Source organism: Lissotriton vulgaris, chromosome 6 (assembly GCF_964263255.1).
Source record: "Lissotriton vulgaris chromosome 6, aLisVul1.2, whole genome shotgun sequence".
Classification (NCBI taxonomy): domain Eukaryota; kingdom Metazoa; phylum Chordata; class Amphibia; order Caudata; family Salamandridae; genus Lissotriton; species Lissotriton vulgaris.
The window spans coordinates 488,589,924-488,614,067 of NC_141694.1; the positions used below are offsets into that span (position 1 = coordinate 488,589,924).

The 24,144-nt window shown below is 43.6% G+C and overlaps 1 long non-coding RNA gene across 2 annotated transcripts in view; it reads right to left on the reverse strand.

Moving 5' to 3' along the window:
• LOC147707478 (uncharacterized) overlaps nt 1-24,144 on the reverse strand; it is a 232,880-nt gene that overhangs the window by 163,360 nt on the left and 45,376 nt on the right. The gene's annotated exons all lie outside the window — the stretch shown is intronic.

Consider the following 24,144-nt stretch of genomic DNA (forward strand, 5'->3'; position numbering starts at 1 on the left):
AGTATCTGATAGCCACTCCTCTCAAATGAAGGTTTCTCCCAAATATGTGGAAATATTGGTTTGCAATCAAAGTCACTCCACTGAGAATGACTAAGATGCAAATTTTGGGTAACTTAGCTCCTCAGGAAAATCCACAGATTTCATATCAGTAATGTTGATTGGACCACTGTTTCTGCTACTGCTAGGAAATTAAGTATGCTGTGCTACACTACCTCCACGTTTGTTGCTCTATCCAGCTACGGAAGTACTCAGACCAAACCAACACCTGGAGCCAATCCAAAAATGTGTTCCAATGAGCTCCAACTCATGGTCCAAAATGTGTGTAACAGCATGCTAATCATCCCCCAAATGCTTTTCAGCATCAGGTCATTTCTAAGAATCGTTGTAGTAAAGCAAATGGAAACAAGCAAATCTCCACTGGGCAACAGAAAGAAAAGGACACTTATCTAGGACAGGGTCTGAGGAGTACTGAAAGTACCCAGTAAGGAGGAGATGGTCCCATTAGACCAGATCACAGTTTAGCAGCTTCTGCTTGTTGTCCCATCCCAATTGAGCAGGAGTAACACAAACACAGAGTGTACATGAGTTGCTACTAGAGCAGAGATGGTCTTGCCAATGTCTAAATCACATGCCCAGGCACACCTGATAATCACTTAAACATGTGCACAGATCAGACAAAAAGTAGCGCTAACTGCCACAGAAACAATGGCAGATGAACCTGTTCACAAAAATTGGAGGCACACACAACAAAGAGGCCTACTGAAATGCAAGGTACTATGAGCAAACCAGCTGTTCACATAAGAGGTGCTCACAGAGTTCAAAAATCCAAGGAAAATAATTATCAGCGACTGAGCAAGGAGGTACATAGTGGGCCTTGTCCACGGCTTCAGAGTAAAACATGTTAATTATGATTAAGTTGCAAGTCTTGATGCCCGCTGCTTTTTTTGGTCGAGCCTAGCAGCAGCGTGCATGCACTGCTCTCTCTGCGAGGCATGCAGTAGTGGAGTACGGTTTTGAAGCTCACCCACTATCCACCCAATATTTTTAATTGGCTTTGTCATCTGTAAACGCTAGCTTCAGATTCATTATGAGGCTTGTTAGTCCTTTCTCCATTTGTTACTGCCCATAAAGACTGGACTATTTACCCATGTCCTTACTGTATTGCTCACATAAGCCCTTCGTGAGAACTCTTTGGTTAATCAATCTAAAGACCACTAGTGGGAGGCTAGCTTTAGCAATGACAGACGTTTGTTATTTTTATGTAACTTTGCAACTTTCACAAGGTGCCACATGCACCCAAAGAACGGACCACAGCAGAGCGCCTAAAGTCAGATAGCTGCTTTTCTTCAACATAATTTGGAAATAATCGGAGGTCGTCGAGCCAACACCAAGGTTTGAACCCTGCGCCTTACACAGATTAGTTACCCTGACATAACATGCATTACTTTTGCACTAAAAATCACACTTGCGTTGCATTGGCAGACTTTAGTCAGCATTTCTGTTTTGAAAAAGCATGGCATTGATGCAGTACTTATGCAAAGCTGTGCAGGGGTTCGAGTCCTGGGGGTGCAGATTTTTCAGCAAGGCTTGTTTGTGAAATATTTACAAAGCTATCAGGGCTGGACTGGTGCCAGTGCCAGCTCTGGAAAATGTTTCCAGATAAGCCACAGGGGGCATGGAGCGAGCAAGCAGTGCGAAAGACCACACCAACTCTTTGGTGGGCATTTAACGCCCCACCTTAGGTTGTTTAAAAAGCATTTGCAATGGAATAGGTCAACCAATTGCGAAATTTTGAGATATTGGCATTGTAAATAATGGCTTTTGTTTATGTGTTTAAAAAACTTGGAAAAATAAAAGGCATTGTCATTTACTATACCAATCGGTCCAAGTTTCTAAAATGCGAGACCTATTGCATAGCAAATGCTTGTTTCCAGAGCTTGCCGGAATAGTTCCACTTCATGAAATGGGGGACGGGCAATGACATACAATGCCTTTAGTAAGGTTAAATAAAAATGGGGCACCTTCCCACTGTAGGAGCACAAGGGCCCGTCAAGTCTTGATCATGGGTTTGGAAAAATTTGAAATATTCGTAGGCACTAGTTATGTCTCCAAACTACTAATTTTGCATGACAATACCCAGCCGCAGTTCTTCAAACGTATCCTTTTTAGGTCTCGCCTGAGCCAATGCGCTTGCGCATTGCTCCGGTGAGATTATAGTAAGCGGAAAAGAACAGTCTACCAAAACGGCTGATCGCATACAGTTCATGTGATCTATGCGTGTGCACATAATGCTAGCCACATAACACAGCACCATTTGTCTGTGCCTTGGCATCGGACTTCAAAGGCTGCCGCTCCCCCGCGTGCACATATCGCACCACCTTTGTCTGTGCCTCGGCATCAGACTTCAAAGGCTGCCGCTCCCCCGCATCAGACTTCAAAGGAATGCGCTCCCCCCCGCCCCCGCCACAACAATGCCAAGAGCTTGTTTCTGGACGAAAGTGAAAGCCTACCGTGCTTGTTTACAGTAGTCTTGCTCCTCATATGCTGTTGCTGTGTTGCCCTCTCTCTAGGGACACTCAGCTTGAAAACACTCGACTTGCTAGCTGAAATGCTACATCCGCTATGCTTTGCCTCTAGACACGTTGATACCTCGCAGACTCTACTGACTCTGCCCCTCCTGATTCTGAAACTGACCAACGCAGTCACCACACAATCTCTTCTCTCAGTCTTATGATTTCTGCCCTGCCACCATTTACTTCTGACCCTCACCTAGTCACCCTCTCACCCCCGTCACCCTCACCCTCACTCACCATCACACCCCCTCACCCCCACCCTCACAACCCTTTCTCACCCTCACCCCCCACACACCCTCACAACCCTTACTCACCCTCACAACCCTTACTCACCCTCACAACCCTTACTCACCCTCACTCACCCTCACAACCCTTACTCACCCTCACAACCCTTACTCACCCTCACAACCCTTACTCACCCTTACTCACCCTCACAACCCTTACTCACCCTTACTCACCCTCACAACCCTTACTCACCCTCACAACCCTTACTCACCCTCACACCCTTACAACCCTTACTCACCCTCACAACCCTTACTCACCCTCACAACCCTTACTCACCCTCACAACCCTTACTCACCCTCACAACCCTTACTCACCCTCACAACCCTTACTCACCCTCACAACCCTTACTCACCCTCACCCCCCACACACCCTCACAACCCTTACTCACCCTCACCTCCACAACCCTTACTCACCCTCACCCCCACACACCCTCACACCCCTAACCCTCAGACCCCTAACCCTCACTCACCCTCACCCTCCATACACCCTCACACCCCTAACCCTCACAACCCTTACTCACCCTCACCCCACACACACCACATCACTCGGGGGCACCACCACATTACTCGGGGGCACCACCACATCACTCCGGGACACCACCACATCACTCTAATAATACACCACCACATCACTCTAATAATACACCACCACATCACTCTAATAATACACCACCACATCACCCAGCCCAACCACATCATCACTCAGCACTACAACAGCACTGTTTTTGCTTGCTACCAACCAGCATTGCCATAGCCAATAGGACTGGCATTAGGAAAGTGTAAGCTATTGGCTTTGTGAATAACAATGCTATTAATTTATATATTTTCAAAGCCAACACAACTCAGGGACAGCACCACATCACTCGGGGACAGCACCACATCACTCGGGGACAGCACCACATCACTCGGGGACAGCACCACATCACTCGGGGACAGCACCACATCACTCGGGGACAGCACCACATCACTCGGGGACAGCACCACATCACTCGGGGACAGCACCACATCACTCGGGGACAGCACCACATCACTCGGGGGCGCCACCACATCACTCGGGGGCACCACCACATCACTCGGGGGCACCACCACATCACTCGGGGGCACCACCACATCACTCGGGGGCACCACCACATCACTCGGGGGCACCACCACATCACTCGGGGGCACCACCACATCACTCGGGAGCACCACCACATCATCACTCAGCCCAACCACATCATCACTCAGCCCAACCACATCATCACTCAGCCCAACCACATCATCACTCAGCCCAACCACATCATCACTCAGCCCAACCACATCATCACTCAGCCCAACCACATCATCACTCAGCCCAACCACATCATCACTCAGCACCACAACAGCACTGTCCTTGCTCGCTACCAACCAGCATTGGCATAGCCAATAGGACTTGCATTAGGAAAAAGTGTATGCTATTGGCTTTGTGAACAACAATGCTATTAATTTATATATTTTTAAAGCCAACACATTATTAAAAAATTGTCATTTACAATACCAATAGCTCACACTTTCCTAATGAGAGACCTATTGCATTGCAAATGCTTGTTTTGATCAGGCTTCCACTTTCAATAAATAGAGTTCAGGGTGTGAGGGGGGGGGGGGTACGTCAGGCCTTTGCACTGGAACACATGCATGGCCTCTAAACTCGGTAAACAAAGAGAAAGCCTGAGAGTATCAGAAGGGCAACTTCTCTTGGTCAACAAATGTAACGTTTGTGAAACATCTGTGAACATTGAAAGTAAATAGAGCACAGTAGTCAGTGTCTCTTAATACGGATAAAAAGTTTTTTTAAAACAGTAAACAGACCGGACAATGTGTACGACCCCAATATACGTGCTCTCGTTTTAAGATAATGTAACGAAAAATGAAATAAGAAAAAAACTGATCCAAATTCTCACAACGATCATGAGATTTCTGGAGGCCCCGAATTTCCTGTATATTTTAATTTGCAAGAACACGGTGCGCTGTAGTTCAGCTGATCAACGTAGGCTGTAATAATCCTCAAAAATATTCTGCGATGTAAACGCTACGTTGCTTCCTAGACGGAGTGAGCTTTATCCATGATACATTTAGTATAAAAATAGAACTGACAAACACTCCAAACACGAATGTGTGTATGTACTGTAATTGCGAGGCGAATAAGTGGAATTTAAGTCTGTGTGAACTAGTTGCTATTATTAACATTTTATTAATAATGAATCTATAAAATACAGCAGCAAAAAAATTGCTTCGCCACAAAGTAGAGATTAATTTTTCCGCCCCACACTGGCCGCAAGCTATCACATTTTCAAAGGGGCAGGTGGAAAAAATAGAAAAAAGAAAGGAGAAAGAACTGCTCGAGCCCCTCCCTGCCGCCTGCCGACTTAGATCTATTAAAACCTTCCAGGGAGCCACATTTTCTGAATGAAGCAAGTCACTAAGGGAACAAAGCAAACTTTATCAGGACTTGCAACAGCACATTCCTGACATTCTCAGCCTTTGGCATCAGTAGACTATTCCAAATCAGAAAGGGGGGGCGGGGAGTACAAACGCTGAGCAGCACCAATTGTACATGCGTTAGGAGCCTCTCAAAGTCGACTTTTTAAACTTTATGTGAGGTTTCTTAACGTCATCATGAGATATGTAGGACCGCTCTTACTACATCATGCTTCTGAAGAGCTCGCCAAAAATACAAAATTATTTAAGTACCCCGAATATATTATCTATTGCAGTTTTATACTCGACCCGAAGATATTGGAGCGCTTTACACGAGCACGTATATGCAAACTAAGGCCTTATTTTGAGTTTAGTTTAAAAGGGGCGTTAGCCAAACTTTAAAGTAGGTCTTAAGTTTTTAGCTAAACACGGATATAGCCTCATGTACTACGCTCAACAACTAGGGTATCTTGGTGAAACAAAACGCCTGGGCAACCAGACTAACTGTGGCGGTAACACAACCCCCTCTTTCCTTAGCCCGAACATGCAACTTAGCAAACGAAAAACAAAGGCGGCCCTCGAGTCTTGTTTGGTTTCATTAGATAAATGGCATTGTGTCAACAGCAATACCGCTTTTCTCAGAAAACCCTCCCTTTCAGTTACAGCCAGAGGTCAAACCTGCTAAAAAGGCAAAGCAAGGTCAGGACTATATGATGCAAAACATCATGTTTGTGCTGAGCTCCTTCACGGGTTGCTGCTGCTAGACTAGGGTAACCAGGTGTTCCCGGTTTGCCAGGACGGTCCCTGTTTTTAACCAGCTGTCACAGCAAATTTCAAGAAATTCAGCTCATGTCCCCGTTTTTAGTGAGGGTCGACTGAAAACGGTGGGAGGTGTTTTTTAGGTGTCACAAAGTAGGGATAGTTAGCAGTTGCTTCAAGAAAGCAATTTAACTAACAAGCAAGCTACTGGGCTTAAAAATTGCATTTTATGTATGTTCTTACTGCCTGTTCTGTAATTCTCTGCTGAGGAGCGCTCTCATCGCTTGAAGTAAAATTGTAGTCCTTCTTCTATATTTGTGAAATGTCCCGGTTTTTGGCTTTAAAATTCTGGTCACCCTATGCTAGACGTGACACGGCTAACACGGTTTTGTTTTTTTACTGGTTATGCAGTTTTAGGTCTTGGTTGAAAACTCTGACCATTGGGAATTAATTTTAACCAATCTAACTTTTTCCCTCCAAAACATAACTGTTTTCTATAGAAGCGTGCCAGACTGCAAAAACGGTAGAAATTCAGCTGCAACACAGGCAAAAAACCATGCCACAAGACAACGGTCTGGAGCGCTGATCGATCCCCCAAGCTGGAGACCACTGCATCATTTGTAATGCATACAGGGCTTTAAGTGGGCCGGGTCTCACCCGTGCTGAGCACTAGCAGTTTTTTAAAGGGGGCCTCGAGACGGGTCTCTATTGGGCTCGGTTTTGGGCCCTGGCACAGGTGGTCCATTTTTTTCTGTACTGCAGTGACAGCGGCTCATCGATATGCGCGTGCTCACACTGCTCACTTCTCGCTAGTGGAGAAATTAAGGCATGACGTCATGCCAGGTGAGCGTTGTAGGAGAAGGAAAATCCTTTAACCCCTTCCCTGCTGCCGTCGCGAGCACTACCTTCGTAGGAGTGCTGCGAACATTCAACGGCCAATGCGGCCCCGCCCGCGCAAGAGAACGCCTGCACTGCGTTTGAATTACCGCAGTGGTTAACGGGTTAAAGAGTCATTTTCTCTCTGGATTTCCCATATCGAAACTCAGCAGCAGCAACATCCTCCTGGTGTCACCGGGGTTTTAAGTGGAAGCTTTTTCAGTATCATGAACAAGCCATAGTTGCTGCTTTATTTATCCTATGCAACAAACAACCATTGACAAGGCCAGTAGTCCTGACTTGTAGGTATGATGTTACTTGTTGTATCATACATCTGGGTGCAGTGACAGAAACAGCAAAATACAAGTCGAGGGGGAGGGCACACTATACTTTTAGCGAATGATTTTAAGCCACACCCTTAATTATATTGGCCACGCCCCTTTGAGACCCCCCCAGGTTTTTTTTCCCACTTAAAAGCCCTGAATACAAAATAAATAAAAGTGGTAGATCCAACGTTTTACGCCCACGCCAATGAAAGCTTAGGTTCCTGAAAACCAAGGTTGCCTCGTTTTTGATTCTGCCCCATCCATGCCTTGGTCTTCCATTACCCTCTCCTGTCTTTTTATGCCAGCCTTGTTGGTTCTTTTTCATTGAAGCTTTCTCCCTAGGTCTCTGTTTCTCTAGCCTGCTCTTCCTTTTCTGCTCTTATTCTGGTTCAGTCGGATGATCAAAATTAAATCTCAGTCCCAAAAAAGAATGCCCAACGTCATGTGCAACCACCAGGAACAAAATTAAACACTTACTTCATGCACAGACGCTGGCAGTAGGAGAGCTGCAGCACCACCAGAAATAATAATGGCGGAGTCCAGAAGGTGAATGAGCAATAAAGAAGCTTTTAAATGTTGTGCTTATCTTGTCACATTTGCTGCATGTTCAAAGACAAAGGTCAAATGTTAGGCTATAACTTCTGATAAATTGCTTCTCATTCAGAAACTGGAGCACACTTATTTCTTGGACTGCAAAGTGAGAGGATTTGATAAAAGTGACCTAGGCGACAATCCTGTGAACACGCCCCCTGAAAGGGGGAAATGGTGTCCCATGGACCCCCCAGACATCACCTTGTAGGTATGTGCAGTCACTCACTGCACCGCATGCAAGGGATCTCTAATCCCTTTAAAAACTGCAGGTGGGTTGGTGCTAGGAATGGGCAAAGTATTCCGCTCTGCTGGCAGATTTCGCAGAGTTTGGCCAACTCCATGCGGAGTTCCGAAAAACTCAGCAAAGTAACACGGAGCGGCGTTTTTTCTCTCAAGTGGCCCGCCATCGGTAAGTTGTCAAGCATTTGCGAGTAAAAATAACGTGCTAGATCTCGACAAGATTTCTCAATGGGGGCAGTAGGGGGCAGTAGCGGCAGGTCGCTACTACTCGTGTTGAGGAAGCTGCTGCCCGAGCAGAAAGTCTACTCAAGCGGCAGAAATCTGCAGCAACTTCTGGCGCAGTGCTTTGTTTCTTTCGCACCGCTTTTAGAGCCCAGGACAAAGTCCTGGCAGTAAAAGTCAGTGCAAGCAACGCAACTTAACAGACTCTGCAGCTGGCAGAAGTACGCAGAGCTTTGCCACTTCGCGCAGTACAGCCGAGTGAACTTTTTGAAATTCTCCCAAGCTTAGGTGCCGCCTGCACAGTGAAATGCAGAATAGCCGCTTCAAAGCCGCTCCATAATTCACTTGAATGTGCTGAACCCATTTCAGCACAAGTTTGCAGCCGTCACGGGTGCAAACCCATTTCATGTAACAGGGCGCACTTTCCCTGTTGCACCAGCGCACCGATTTTAAGATTCACCAGGGCGCAAACAGAAGAAGCCCTAATAATAGAGCCCAGGTTTTAAATTATATCAGCAATAAGGAAAGCACAAATGAAACACTTTATTACAAGTCTGAAGTGTGATGGAAACAAAGATTTTAGTAAGTGCAAAACAATTCTAGACAATTTATTTGGTGCGCAAATTATAAATATTCACTGAAACCAGATTTCCACACATTATCTATAGTTTTTGTGGTATAAAATTTTACCTGCAAATCTGTATGTCTTAGAATTTCAAAGGAAAATGTACTGTCTGTAAATGACAGGGCAATACCTAAACAGTGGTCCAAACTAAACCTTCAGCTACATAGCAAACCCTAACCACTCCTGCTGAATGGGCATGGTGAATTTGCTACACTTGTTTTTTTGTAAGACGCTTGGATTTTTCACAATCCCTATGACTTTGGTGACATAGCATTAATGGCAGAACCCTCACTCCGAAAATTGTTTCTGTACCATGAAATGCACGAGACACTTGTTCATCATGTAACTTTTGTGCGATTTCAGAAACAGAAAGGGCGAAATCTGTCACTTTTCTAACATTCCATTTACAAAACAAGCATTTACAATGCAATGGTCTCGGCATTGTTAAAGTTAGAGCTATTGGCATTGCTCATGACATTATTTTTATTTATGTATTTTTTTTAAACATAAATAAATGGCATTGTCATTTAAAATACCAATAGCTTAAAATCGCTCGCAAATGCGAGACTTATTGAATTTGCACCCACACAGAGCCACCCACACAAAGCAACCCACACACACATACAGAGCCACACACAGAGCCACCCATACACACAGAGCCACCCACACACACACAGAGCCACCCACACAGACCACCCACACAGGCAGACAGAGCCACACACACAGAGCCACACACACAGACAGACAGAGCAACACAGACAGACAGTCAGAGCAACACAGACAGACAGACAGAGCCACACACACAGACAAACAGAGCCTGCCTCCAGGATCAGGAAACCAAACTACAACTATTCATTAAGCCTCCCAAGTGGCACCCATTCACAAGGTCATTTTAAAGATCTCTTCAGATTCAACCCGATTCTTTGCCACCACTTACCAAAGAATGTGTTTTATATGGACTTTCTCCTTCAGATAGCTTCAAATACAATTAATTGTTAAATTGGAAGACATGAGAAATAAGTCTACAATTTTTTGGCAGAATCTTGCTACGAGTTCTGTGCATGCTAGGATAATAGGTCAGGGATCGATCATAAAGACACATTAAAAATAGCAGTGTTAATTGGATTGCACCTGTTACCCAACGAAATGTAACTGTCCGTTTTTCATACAATTCCGAATAATAGACGACAGCAGTTATGCACCCTCAAATTTGGCATAAGAAAGACGATAGTCACAACCCCCCCCCCCCTCCCCCCCACTTGGTGGAGGTGAAATGTCTAAAAAGCCTTCTATCTCTCCCACAATCATCTATGGTCCAAGTCATAAGACCTGAAATAGGTACGAAGTCTTGGGATATACAAACACAAATGGCACTAATTAGACTTTGGAATCAATTTGAAGATTCAGAAGGGCAAAAAGTTGCACAATGGTGCAGGAGAGAAATACAAAAGAGTGACCTAAAATGGGCAAAAGCATGTAGGGAAAGACTGATGCAAATTTGTAAAAGGTTAAAGGTGGAGGTGTCCCAGGAAACGCTCCAAGTATCATGTACTAAGAGGGAGTTGAAATTAAATGGGAAGGAAACATCCAGAACCACTGATATGGGATACCTAGCGAAGAAGAAATCAGTAACACACATGATGAATGCCTAGTCAAATGAAAATTGGTTTCCCTACCTAGACATTCTTCCCAACCGTGGCTACAGGCAGGAGATATTAAGGCTGCGGATAGGGATCCACCCATGGTTAATGAATAAAGACCTGAAAGCAAAAATGCTAGATCAGGCAGGGTGTTGCAGGTGTAGTTTAGGATGCAAAGGAGACCTGGTACATATCCTACTTGATTGTCTGTCATTTTTTAAAACAGCGGAAAATGTAGCTGCGACCTGTATTTGTTAAACACGATATAAGAACAAGGGTGCAGGCAACAAATCTACTATTTGAAATTCCAACTATTGGCAGTGCAATTGCCCTGGGGAAATATATAAAGGTGATATTAAGTGCATTAAGAAACCAGGAATAATATGTAGTACTGCATGAACTTTTATATGAAGGAAACGATACAAGAACTAAAGGAAAGAAATGTGTTTTAAATGTAAGAATAAGTTTTATCTCAAGATGCAAATTTTAGTGAAGTTGATAAACGTAAATAGGCATGTAAGAGTTTTATTTGATATTGGACTAATTTTACACTGTTTTATGGGTTTTATGTGAATATTTTAAACTTGTGATATTGCCTCTTGCTTAAAGACTATGGTTATAATAAACATAATCTTGACTTGACTTTACATCTTTGACGAAATGCAAACCTCTGCTTAAACAACTGGGCTCGGAGTTTCTAAAAGTTTTCAATGGCATGCCACTGTGTTCCATGGGTAACCAAAGCAGGACAGTGGCTAGAACTCTGCCACCTCCAATTTACAGTAGTATTCATACTTGGTGACCCAATCAATGAACCCCAACCATTCCACTGGGATCCCAATTGCTTGAGAAACCCCACAATGCATGTCTTTGTTGGACTAAGTTTGTCATCACAGAAAGAAAAATGGAATTAACCCCACTCAAGTTTTTCCAAGTACTAAATTGGATCTCTCGCAGGTAAGTGCTATTTCATTAGTTGTTGAACCCATTGCTTTCTGGACCTAAACAGCGCACTGAATATGACAAGCAGCAGGATACTAGTACGGTAGGCACAGGAAGAGGTAGCCTGCTAGTACACAGCGCAAGACTTGAAAACTGCTCAACACCAATACAAACTTAACACTCCATCACCAAGAAAATCCCAGCCACTAGGTGTGGATGCATTGAGCTGAGGGGCAACATTGCAAAAGTAAGTGATATTGGAACCACCCTTTTCATGCTTGTATTACAATCTCATTCTAAAGTCACTGCAAAGTCTAAAGTGTGTTAGATCTTAACATAGTGCACTGGAAAAAAAACTCGTGCCCAACCCAACTTGAAAGTACTCCCATGATGAAGTACCACCTGCAAACAATCCGACCCATTACAACTTACTAGTGCTATGCAAGCAAGCAAGATCCCTCAAGAGTACAACATCTATGCCACAGTTTGAAACCAACTTCCGAGAACTTATCAGTTGGCGTCACCATTCACCACAAGTCCATACAATTGCTATTCGAGTTGACTTGAAGAGTGCATCATTTAAACATCCTAACCCACGAAAGGGGACTTCTCAGTGACCTACAACATCCAAAAGCATGCATAAACCGTTTTTGCTGAGTATAAGGAGACAACATTATTATTGAGACACCAAAAACAACAAGCACCGTGATTGTCACCGGAGCATATCGGGGGGAAACTAACAGTTCACCTGATTAAAGTGAAAATGCAGTTCTATGCAACTCAATTTGAAGTTGCTTCTTACGAGTCCTCCTGCATTACAACCGCACGGTGACTAAGAAACTACTAACAAGACAAAGACATAAAAAAATGCAGGAAAGGCATGAGTATTGTTTTAGAAAACTACCGGCGCGGATAACATTCCAAGAAAAAGACACGTTTGTTTCAGTAGCTTTTTAGCACGTTCAGGAGGCGCTGGAAAGCGCGCATTTCCTATGCGCATCTCACCCTCGCAATAAGCGGGCACTCCCTTGCTCTTAATGCTTTCAATCCTTTGCGCATCCATCTCAGCCCTGAGTTAAACATGACTTGGGCTGGTTCAATTTTAGTGCCTTTGATGTTCAGGGGGTTGTAAGACGGGGTCCGGTCACACCACACACAGAACATGTAGTGCTTAGGTGGAATCACTGCCCCGCCTGTCACAAGGCACCCAAGACACTTCCGGCTAGATCTGGTTCCCAGAGAGATATGTACATCGTTTATTAATTGGTTCCCTAAAGCTATCTAATGATTAGCTCCGCTCAAAACATAACCCTCAAAAAAATCGCCATTTGAAAAGGGTGAAACACGGTTTTTGCGAATCACTGTAAAGAAATTGGCAGAAAAAGTTATATAATATTGAAGGCAAGCTTATATACGTCAGCTTGGAGAATATTTCACAGATCAATATTCAAAGCGCAGTGTGAATATTTCACTCCACAGGTCTCTGTCGACTCCAATACTTCGCCTGAGGTCTCAAGTTCGGCAACGCTTTCCTGTCACTAAAGGTGATGGAAAACCACTGCTTCACTGGAAAAGGGTCTTTATTTATAAAATGACTTCCAGACACAATTCACATTATTTACTCAAATTTTACAGAAAAAGTTTCCATTGTCAGACTCTGTTGACACAAATCGCGAGGCTGGCCCTACTTTAATGACTTTTTATTTCTGTAGTTTTTTATTGAGTAAAAAAAAATATATATTTACATGGAGCGTGGGATATGGATATACATAAAATGATATATTTATAGCACAGTAAGTCGATGAGTTCACAATCAAAATATGTATTCGGTTTATATAAACAAACCTTAATAGATACAAACAAATAGCATAACACTTCATGTAGGAAATAAACTTTTTCGTAACTGCACTACTCCCCCCCAAAAAAACCTTCACTTCAGATAACTAATGGGTTAAATAAATGCAATTTGGACCCCATTAGATCCCCCCCCCCCCCACTCATATTTTAAGATTAGCATCAGCATCGATTATTACATGGTCAGCGGAAATTTGAGTAAATCAGAAAAAACTACTATAGTGCCTAGAGCTGGAAACAAGCGCTACAACTTCCTTTATTGAAGAGCCCAGCGCAGACCCCCCATACTGAGCCGTTTTACACCAAGTTCTCTCCTTTTCACCCGCGCTTTAGCTTATAATGTTTACAGCTAAAGCGCAAGTGCGGCGATTGTAACAAAAGTAAGCAAATAAAAAAAAAATGTCGGCCACACCTTTTTTTCTATTTGCTGACTTTTGTTACACTCGTGCTTTAGCAGGGTTGCTGCAGGGGAACTAGGGGTGCACCAGGCGCACACACCAGTGCCTCTCCCTATGAAACACAACTGCACGTGATTCTACAATGGCCACATGCAGGGCACGCCCTATGATTGCAATGTAACAATCATAGGGCGTAGTAAACTGTAAGTTCACCCAGAAGGGTATATTGGTGCTAAATAACAGATATGTATCCATACCCAACTAATTGGTACTCATTTAACCGACCTCAGAAGGATGAAAGGCTGAGTGAACCCTACAGTGTATCACAGGAATAAGATGTGTGCACACACATTGCATTTTGCACATGTGTAAATCCCTTTTGTTAATGTACGCATGCACAGAAGGAATCTTTTCCATCACCTATGGTACCACGGATCGGGTTGGAGGAGTCTAGATAGAAGTGTGTGAGGATCTGGGCAGGAGTGTGAGAGCAGTCAGAGGACAGAGGGGTCAGTATAAGAAGGTTAAAGGAGGTTTTGTGCCCACACGTTAAAGGGCTTGCGGTGCACGCTGGGCGCTAGGTGCACGCTGGTCAGCTAGGCACTAGGTGCACGCTGGTCAGCTAGGCACTAGGTGCACGCTGGTCAGCTGGAAGGGAGCCTAGACGTACAGAGGTGAGCGGAAGCTCAGTTCACCGAGGTGTGTGCGTGTGTGTGTGTGTAACAAAGTTTGCTCTGGAAGCAAAAAGCGTATTTAAAAGTAGAAAGAAAAAAAAGCAGCACTGAAAGCGATCGCTTTCGCAATCGCTATAGTAAAACAAAAACAAACAAAAAAAGCCTTTGAGTGGTGCGAGCGCTACTGCAAGCATAGGTCTTCAATTAAAGCGCCCGTGTCGGCACGATAATTGAAGACATATGGTCTTTGGTGCGCGTAACAGACACCAATAGGCCATGTGTGGAGCTACGCGACCGCCCATGGCCTACTGTGTGTTCTGTTTTCAATCAAAATGGACCAAGGAAATAACACGCACGAGCTGTGTGGAATTTCCAGGTCCATTTTCAAAACGCGTACAAAAGGACTCTGGCTGTGCGAACACTGCTGTGCAGTGTACGCTAGGCAGAGACCTAAAAAAACGACAAATTATGGCAGCAGAACCAGTAAGCAGTGGAACAGTTCTTTATTTCTAGTTCCATTACTTTTAATGTGCACGCTAGGAATGAAATACCCTCTTAGTCAGGATCCAAGCATGGCTAAGTCCTGGATCTACAGCCTGGAAAGGAAACATGAAAGTTTACACAGTGGACTGTGCTAATGTGATGGGAAAGGCAGACCCCCAGATTCGGAGCCAAAATGTAATACTAGATGGATGATAATATGTGTGGGTGACGATCAGTAGACGGTCTGAAGAAAGCAGTACTTCTGTTCTGGAACAGTATTGGAAGATTCGGCTAAGACAGTTCAGAGGGGGATGCTTGGTAGGATCTAAATGAAACAAGCACTTGCAAAACCAATTGGTTTGGGGTTTACCAGTGCTTGCTTTTCTTTTTTAACTAGCCTGTTGCGATCAAGTTGCCATGAAACTAATATATAGATATATTATATATATATATATATAGGTTTTTTTTTGTGGTTTTTTTCGCCTTGGGGGTCCTTGTGGGACCCCATGAGCAGGCCTAGGGGGGTCAGGGTGTTTCTACACTGCCCCCTTTTCTTCGTTTTCACCTTTGTTTACCTGTTTTCTTGTGTCTCGGTTCTATAGAGGCACAAGATGGCCACCAACACTTCCTGGTTTCGAGTGTTGACAGACAGTTGACAGCCAATCAGCATGCAGCTCGCACTCGTAATTGAACGGATCTCCGAACGCGTGAAAGTTATTTTAAATAGAATGTTGTGGATTTCCTATGGAAACTAGGCCCTAACTATAACTACCTACTGGCGACCGCCAGTACGTAAAATACATATACACACACATATATTATTATTATTATTATTAATCCATTTATAGAGCGCATGGTTACACCACCAGTGTGTCCCCGCACTAAACAGAATCACTGACAGGAAGAAAAGCAAAGTCCGCTGCTCGTGCCACAGTATACACACTACTGTAGTTCTAGTTAGGACCTAAGTTTTCCATAGGAACATTTTTTGTTTGTTTTGCTAACAAGTTTGGCGCCGTCTTACGAATCTTCAAAACATTTTCAAAACTAGTTTGTCAGTCACTTCAAATGCAATTTGTAAAGTTTTGGGGTGATTCGTCAAGCGGGTGCCGAGAAAAGGAGGGGGGGGCCCAAAATGCATTTTCCACATGCAATTTCCTTTAGGGATTTTCAGACACGACTGCAGCCCGAACCGCTGAACGGAATTACACTAAATTTGGCAGAAAGCTTTGTACAGAAAGAGTGCTTTTTGTAATTTGTTGTAAATCTATTAAGTAGTTTTGAAGTTACTACAGAATAAAAGATGTATTTATGTATATCAAGAGACGTGGATCCACTGTGGTGGATGTGCACACCAACAGCAATGCCGTGATTGACTGCCGCAACCAGAGAGAACAATTACGGACGCCATTTTATGCATCAGGACTCTGTTCCTGGGACTGATCGATAATAATAATGATAATACAGGTGCCCTGACCCCATTGGACTGATGGAAGGGCCTGTGAGGGACCCTCATGGGGAAGAAACTGTGGCTCTGCAGATGCATTGCAGAACTCAGCCTGGCCCCCAGTGTGAATCTGCGGCCAATCCAAACCCCAATAAAAAAAAAAAAAACACCAAACCACTCGCAGACCTATTGAGACACACACTCACACATCCCTGCACCCACGCACACACCCATACAGTCACTCACACATCCACTCAGAGACCCAGAGAAACACTCAAACACCCAGTCACAGACCCACACAGGCACTCACACACCCTTCCACCCAGCCATTTACACACCCACTCACAGACCCATACAGCCACATACATACCCGGGGGCCAAGGGCTGCCTGCTATTTTGGGGAAAAGTTGTAGCAAACGCCCCACTACCCAGGCGAGCAGTTAGGGTCCGCTGCATGCAGGGCATTGACCGAAGGCCGTGTGCAGCAGATGTTGGCTCAACATATGGCAACTAAATATTAATCTGGCTTAAAAAAAAAATCTAGAAATTCACTGAAAATAAATCAAAGGTTACAGGGAGGTTATAGTTCGGTTTAGATTTTACACACAAAAACCATAGAAATTCAACAGTTCTAGTTATCGCAAGGACCTATAACTCTTGCCCTAAGGTAACTATAACTAGCATCCTCACCATGCACTGCTAAATGCCACACTTATTACATTAGTCATGACATCATTGATAATGATTTGCAATAAACTGATTGATGAAAAAACTGAGCATGTCGGGGGAGCACTTTAGTTACCTTAGGACACGAGTTACAATTTCTAGAGATAACCATACCTGTTGAATTTCTATGGTTTTAGGTGTGTAAAATCTGAACCTAACTAACGTCCCTGTAACCTTTATTTTTTATATATAGATATATATATATATATATATATATATATATATATATATATATATATATATACACATATACATACATACATACACACACACAATATATATATATATATATATTTTCAAGAAAACAACTTAAGCTTCACAAAGTTGACTCGAGCCCAGGTCCTTTTAGCGTGTTATTTATTCACACACAGAATGCCAATCAACACCCGACGCGTTTCGGTGCAGCCGCACCTTGGTCACGGGTCACCCGTGACCAAGGTGCGGCTGCACCGAAACGCGTCGGGTGTTGATTGGCATTCTGTGTGTGAATAAATAACACGCTAAAAGGACCTGGGCTCGAGTCAACTTTGTGAAGCTAAAGTTGTTTTCTTGAAAATTACGAGGGTCGCCTCCTCACTCGAGCCCGCCGCCATGTGTGGCCGGGAGACTGGCGGACATCTGCTGATTTAATATATATATATATATATATATATATATATATATATATATATATATATATATATATATATATATTTTCACACACATATATATACATATACATATACACACATACATATACACACACATACACGCAATCCAATCCTTAATCACTGTCGAAATAAGGCGCCGACACCGTGGGAATCAAAATATCAGAAGAGTTTGTTTATTCCAAAAAGAAGTGGCTTGACTCGTTTCGGCGGTAAAACCGCCTAGTTTAAAACATCAACACTTAATGCGGCATGCAATATGTACAGAGTTTCAAGAGCTTGGTCGTGTCATGGGTTGGTTGCCATGGTGATTCCCTCCCTTTAACAGTCATGGAAAAGGTATGTCTTGTACAACATGTGGTGTGTCATGATACATGTAGTCTTTCTTCCAACTGAGAACTAATGTTCACCCGAAATAGAATACATATGTATGCATTTCATGTTACAATTACAACCATTGTAAGGAAGATCTTAAAGCAACAAAAAGTACAAGAATTGTGTTTGTGCCCGTGCAATTTTATTCATTGCAGGTCTGACTGTACGAAAATGTCTGTCTTCTGGCGTGCGCAAGCTCTTGCCGTAGACGCATTCTGGGAGGCATAATTCATGGAAATGGGTGTTTGTTTAAATAAAAAAGTGTGTATGACAGTGTGCAATATTAACAGTGCAATACAGTGATTGTGATTCCATAAAACAGTACTTGACTGGAATATTCCGCTCTTGTAACAGAAATTGATAAAACCACAGGATGGAATTGATGTAGTCGTTATTCTCCCTTCCTTTAGATATGAACCCTGTTTCTGAGCGAGTACTACTTTTAAGTAGCCTTTCAAGACATGATTTGTTTAAACTATCTGGTGCAGTGGTTCGTGAATTCAGCCCCAGTGGGCTTCAGTATCCCTGCGAATACCTGATGGACACACGGAGTGCTGCTGTTGCCCCAGTGGGCCTGTGCGTCTGAGGGAACATATAGAATTGTAATGACGGTGTGGTATTCGGTCGTGCGTGAATACTACTATGTGTCTAGGTGCTGCAGTGGGATATGTGCAATTTCCGTGTAGGTAGACCTAGTGAGGGACTTCCTCCAAGCTCTGTTGTGTATTAGCAGTGAATGTGATAGATTAAAAACTATTGTGTAGTAAGCATTCATTTAGCACTGTTGTTAAGATGTTCTAAGAGGAACGGGCTTGTGGCGGAGGAGCAGCACTGGACTATTTAAAGACTGTTGGTACTGGGCCATTCGTTGTGTGATGTCACAAGTGTACACTCATAGCCTCATCTGCATTCAGGCCATTCGGAGTCTTGGTGTCGAGCATGATGATATATTTAGACTCCAGTCTCCTGTGAGCTAAGACTCTGTTTCCACCTCTTGCATTTTTCTTGACGCTATCAATGACGAAATATTGTAGGTCTTCCACTTTCCCACCGTGATGTGCATTGATGTAGCGAGCCACTGGGTAGGCCTGGTCGTCATTGGTAATGGCTCTCAGGTGTTGTAGTATTCTGACATGTACTGGGGGTATTGTACTGCCTACGTAATCCTTTTTGCACGTACACTCTAAGACATAAATGGCGTATTCTGTTTTGCAAGTAAAGTTTCCCCTTATGTCCAGTTGGGTTTTCCTAAGTGGGAGCTGCACTTTGCTGGTGTTTATGCCATGTTTGCAAGCTTTGCACTTAGTGCATTTGTGGAATCCCTTTGTACTTTGTAGCCAGATGGTGTTCCTGCCTTGGCTGGGAATGTTAGACACCAACTCTTGTTCCAAATATCGGCCTTTATCAATACAATTTACAAGGTTTAATCCTAAATCATCGTGCGTGTATATACTTTTACAGATTGTATATGATTTATCAGGTACTAAACTACACTGCAAAATGGCTGACATGTTTACATCTGTCAACAAGTTACCTATGGAATAGTCCGAAGTCATTTTTAGGACTATGGATTTAAATTTGTGTGTGTGCGTGGAGATCAACAAGCGTGATCAAGGCTTAATTGCTGAAACGCGTTTTTGCCAAATACTTAAATTTTTTTACTTGCATCAAGAAGGTGTCCGAGCAATCTTTTGGCACGAGGAGATTGTGGAGAGCATAATTGGGACTTCCGGTGTCCCAGCTCGGACCGCCCGAAGTCAGCAAACCGACTGTTACCGGAGATCGGTGGGAGAAAGTGTTTCCGTGTCGAAAGCTGACCCCCTCGGTTGTGGGACTGGAGCCGTGAATGAGGAGTCGTTCCGTGGAGCTGGATTGTCCAACACGCCGCTGAGACATCGGCGTAGGTCTCCAGCTCCGAAACCCGACGGGAGAAGACGCCCAGCGCTATTTGCCGGTACGATGCTAAAGTGAGCGAGCCGCAGCCGTTTGAGACAGGGAGCTTGTATAGGTGGTACAGACGTTACAACCGGCTCGCAGCTGCGGAATAAACTCATATTCTGCACATACTGTGTCAGAGAACGCGCGAACGGAGCGGCAAGGAGCTGTTGTTTACAAAGAACGGACACGCTCGTAATCCAGCATTTTTTTGCAGAGTAGCTAGAACTACAACTATGTTGGCAAGTGCTTTAGAGTCACGCAAGAAGCAGGCTGCTGATAAATTATTCTTTGCCCAGGACATGTCTGGGAATAAGACTGCTAGTAACAACGTGCATAACGGAAGAAATTAAAACCCAAACCCTGTTCAACACGCTGGAAAAATTTTACAAAAAAGAATTTAACAAATGGTGGGAGGCTGACTCCCTTCAAAGATATATAGAAGTGAAGAGTACCAAGGGGTCTACGCATATTTAAAATTCCAATTTATGGAGACCCGGATTATGAGATGCATGAGGAGTAGTCAAACAACTAATCATCATGCTCTTTAACCATGATGCGAATTCTGGTAAAATATGCCATCAAGGATAGAGCCAAACTCCTAACGGAAATAGATAAAATAATGAAGGAGCTCATCCAACTTGTGACTAAAGAAACACTTGATGAGTTCGTGAAAAATCTCATACTACGAATGGATAAATTAGAGGCGGAAATAACAGTTAAAAAGCAAAGGAAAATTTTGCAAGACTTCAAGGATTACCAATCTGGACGTACGCTGACATTTCACAAAAAATATGATCACTTGTTTGAAATTAGCCAAGAAGGGGTAAAAGCTAAAACATTTACTCATCTGCCCAGGGTTGAAGTCCGTGAAAGCGATGTCTCTGATGATAATCTGACGCACCACCAATCACGATAATTCAGGAATTGACACAAGATTCACGAAAAACGAACACATTTTTTGTTACAATTTCAAATGATAAACAAATGATAAATCAAACAAGGACAGAGGGTCACGAGCAGGGAGCCCAAAGGGCCAGAGGACGAGGCGGCAGAGGAAAAACAAGAGGAACAGGAAAGCAAAAGCTAGGAGGAAAAACGAGGTCAAAGCCCCAATGGGAATGGAGACAAGGGGCTGCAAACAACAGAAAATATGACTGTGGTCAACCTCTCAAACCGCAACCTATCCGGAGAGGAGATTGATGTTCTCTCTTTGGGCCTCTCCTTCTGCCCTACCAGCAATATAAACTTTGCACACACAATAATCGATTTGTTTTTCTTTGAGAAAATTGCAGCTAAAGAAATGGTTCAATACCAAACCAGAAAGACTGACTACGAATGAAGGACTCAGAACTGTAAGTAACCTCAATGTTGAGGATGTAGCCCTGTGCAACGCAATGCGGAATGACAGTAGACATTGTGGATTGAAAATCTAAGATCAGTGAAGACTCCTTTCAACCAAAAAAACCTTACCACTTCCCAGATCAATGCTATTGAAAATCTGAAATCGGATGACAGTATGGTCATCCGGCAATCGGACAAAGGGGATAACGTGGTGGTTTTAGAAAAAAGTAAGTATTTGGATGAAGGGAGAAGACAACTCAAAGACACATCCTGCTATAAGGAGTCAGACATGGCAGAAGTATTGAAATCCAATACCACATATAGGGAATTATTAGTGGAATGGCAAGAGAAAGGTCAATTTGAGTGGGAGGAGTATTATTATCTCCATTGCCAACACCCCGCATTCCAGTTTTATATCTCCTGCCTAAGCTACACAAGAACTGTCAAGAACCCCCGGGGAGACCTATAGTTTCTTCAATGGGATCCTTTTTAGAAAACAATTCGAGATTTATTGACTACTTTCTAAGACCATATGTAGTGGCACTTCCATCCTACCTACGAGATACCACTCATTTCCTCACGATTATACGAGGCATACATTGGGAAGATAATTTTATCCTAGCTACACTGGATGTCAGTAGTTTGTACACCAGTATTAAACACAAATTAGGATTACAAGCTATCAGACATTTTTTCAAAACCTGATCAATCTCCCTATTGGACCACTCCAATATGATCATTAATATGATCGAATTTTGCTTGACGAATAATTTTTTCATTTTTGATGGAACCATCTACAGACAGTCACAGGGCACAGCGATGGGCAACTGCTTCGCTCCCAGTTACGCAAATCTTTTCATGGGCTGGTGGAAGGAGCAGGTTGCCGCCCAAATGGAGGGATTTGACACCAATGTTGCCTTGTGGCTGAGATACATTGAAGACATTTTCGCCATTTGGAGTGGGGACGAGGGAGTTCATCAAGAAACTGAACAGCAATGATCTGAATCTGATCTTTACTGAAAACATCAGTAAGACCATGATTGAGTTTCTTGATGTGTCTGTAACCATCAACGGTCACAACATTAAAACCGAACTTTTCCGCAAGGAAACTGCAGGGAATAGCATCCTAAGGGTAAACATTGCACACCCACGAAATTTGGTACATAGTATCCCCTACGGGGAATTACTATGTGCCAAAAGAAACTGCAGAAACCTTTGAGCTTGAAAAATCCACAATATGCAAAAGATAAAAAGAACATGGCTATAGCGCTAAAATCATCTCTGATGCCTGTAAGAGGGTACAGGATGTTACTAGGAATGATCTCCTGTATCCGCCTAGATAAAGGGAAATGACAGACTGTCAGATTTATCACCACGTACTCGGGACAAGCTAAGAGAATTTGTGAGATTTTCAAAAAACACTGGCATGTTCTGCTTACTGACGAACATCTAAATAGGGATTTGGGGAGCAATCCCCAAATCACTTTCCGTAAAAGCAGATCATTGAAAGATGAACTTAGCCACAACCATGTGACACAAGAAAAGCAAGGGCGTCCTGGTATGAAACCAGGATTTAAGTGTTGCAAAAAGTGCAAAGCATGCAAAGCAAGCTATGACTGACAAATTGGTGGTTCCTAGCACAGGAAAGGAATTTGTGATTAAGAAACATCTAACCTGCAATACCACACATTGTGTATACATTTTGATTTGCCCGTGCAACAAATGGTACGTCGGGAGTTCCAAACATCAGGCCAAAAAAGAGTGCGAGAGCACCTTCGTGCTGGAAGGAGTAACAACAAAATGTATCCTGTTAGAACCGGGGTCTCTAGTTGGCAGGGGTATACACCCTAGTTCAAGTAGGGACCACCGCTACCAACCTGGAGCTTGGCGCAGAGCAGCAAAGGCGTAACCTCAGAGGCAATGTGTAAAGAATTTGTGCAACACACTACGGCGAGGACACCGTAAAAACACTCACAAAAGGAACACCACACCAGTTTTGTATAAAAATGTCTTTATCTAAAAGATATGAGAGAACCAAAAGCAGGTAAATCCAGCTCCAGGCAAGATCAATAATAAAAAGGATTCCAGTTTCCAACAGGGATGTGAATTCCTATAGCCCGACTTCCAGGACATATTGTTTGGTTTCAAGGGCAACAAGTTTAAGTGTATTTTGTCCTTGGGACAAGTAGGCCCAACCCCCTACAGCACATTTTACAGTATCACTTTATGGATCAGGAAAGGGCAATTTCTGCAGTTAAGGTAATATTTGTGTCCATGTGTTCAAAGCTGTTCAAGCAAGGAAGTAAGATGGCGGCCGCTTGAGACCGCAGTACAGGTCACCCAATGCTCTCACTCTGAGGATGTTTTTTTTCCCTAAGATGTGGTAACAACTATCATCCGGACTGTAATCGAAAAGATAATATTGTGGGAGAGCCAAGATCAATCACATAATGCTGTTGGAAACCCTTAAAGAGGAGCAAACTACACTAGTGGAGAAGAGTCGAATACCCACGCTGGCTACTGCAATTGGACTCGCGCTTATTCAATACTACTGCCGCCTGACAAGGAGATATAAAGACTGTTGCCTATCTCACCTTTGCAACCCTGTGGGCGGAGGCTCGGAGCTGAAGCCGGAGTCGAGTGTCAGCACATCGGATATGCCGCCGAAAAATACTGCTGCAGCGGCTGCTGCTGCAAAGACGCGAGCGGCGAGGCTCGCTATGCGGGAGAACACGGAGGTGTTCACG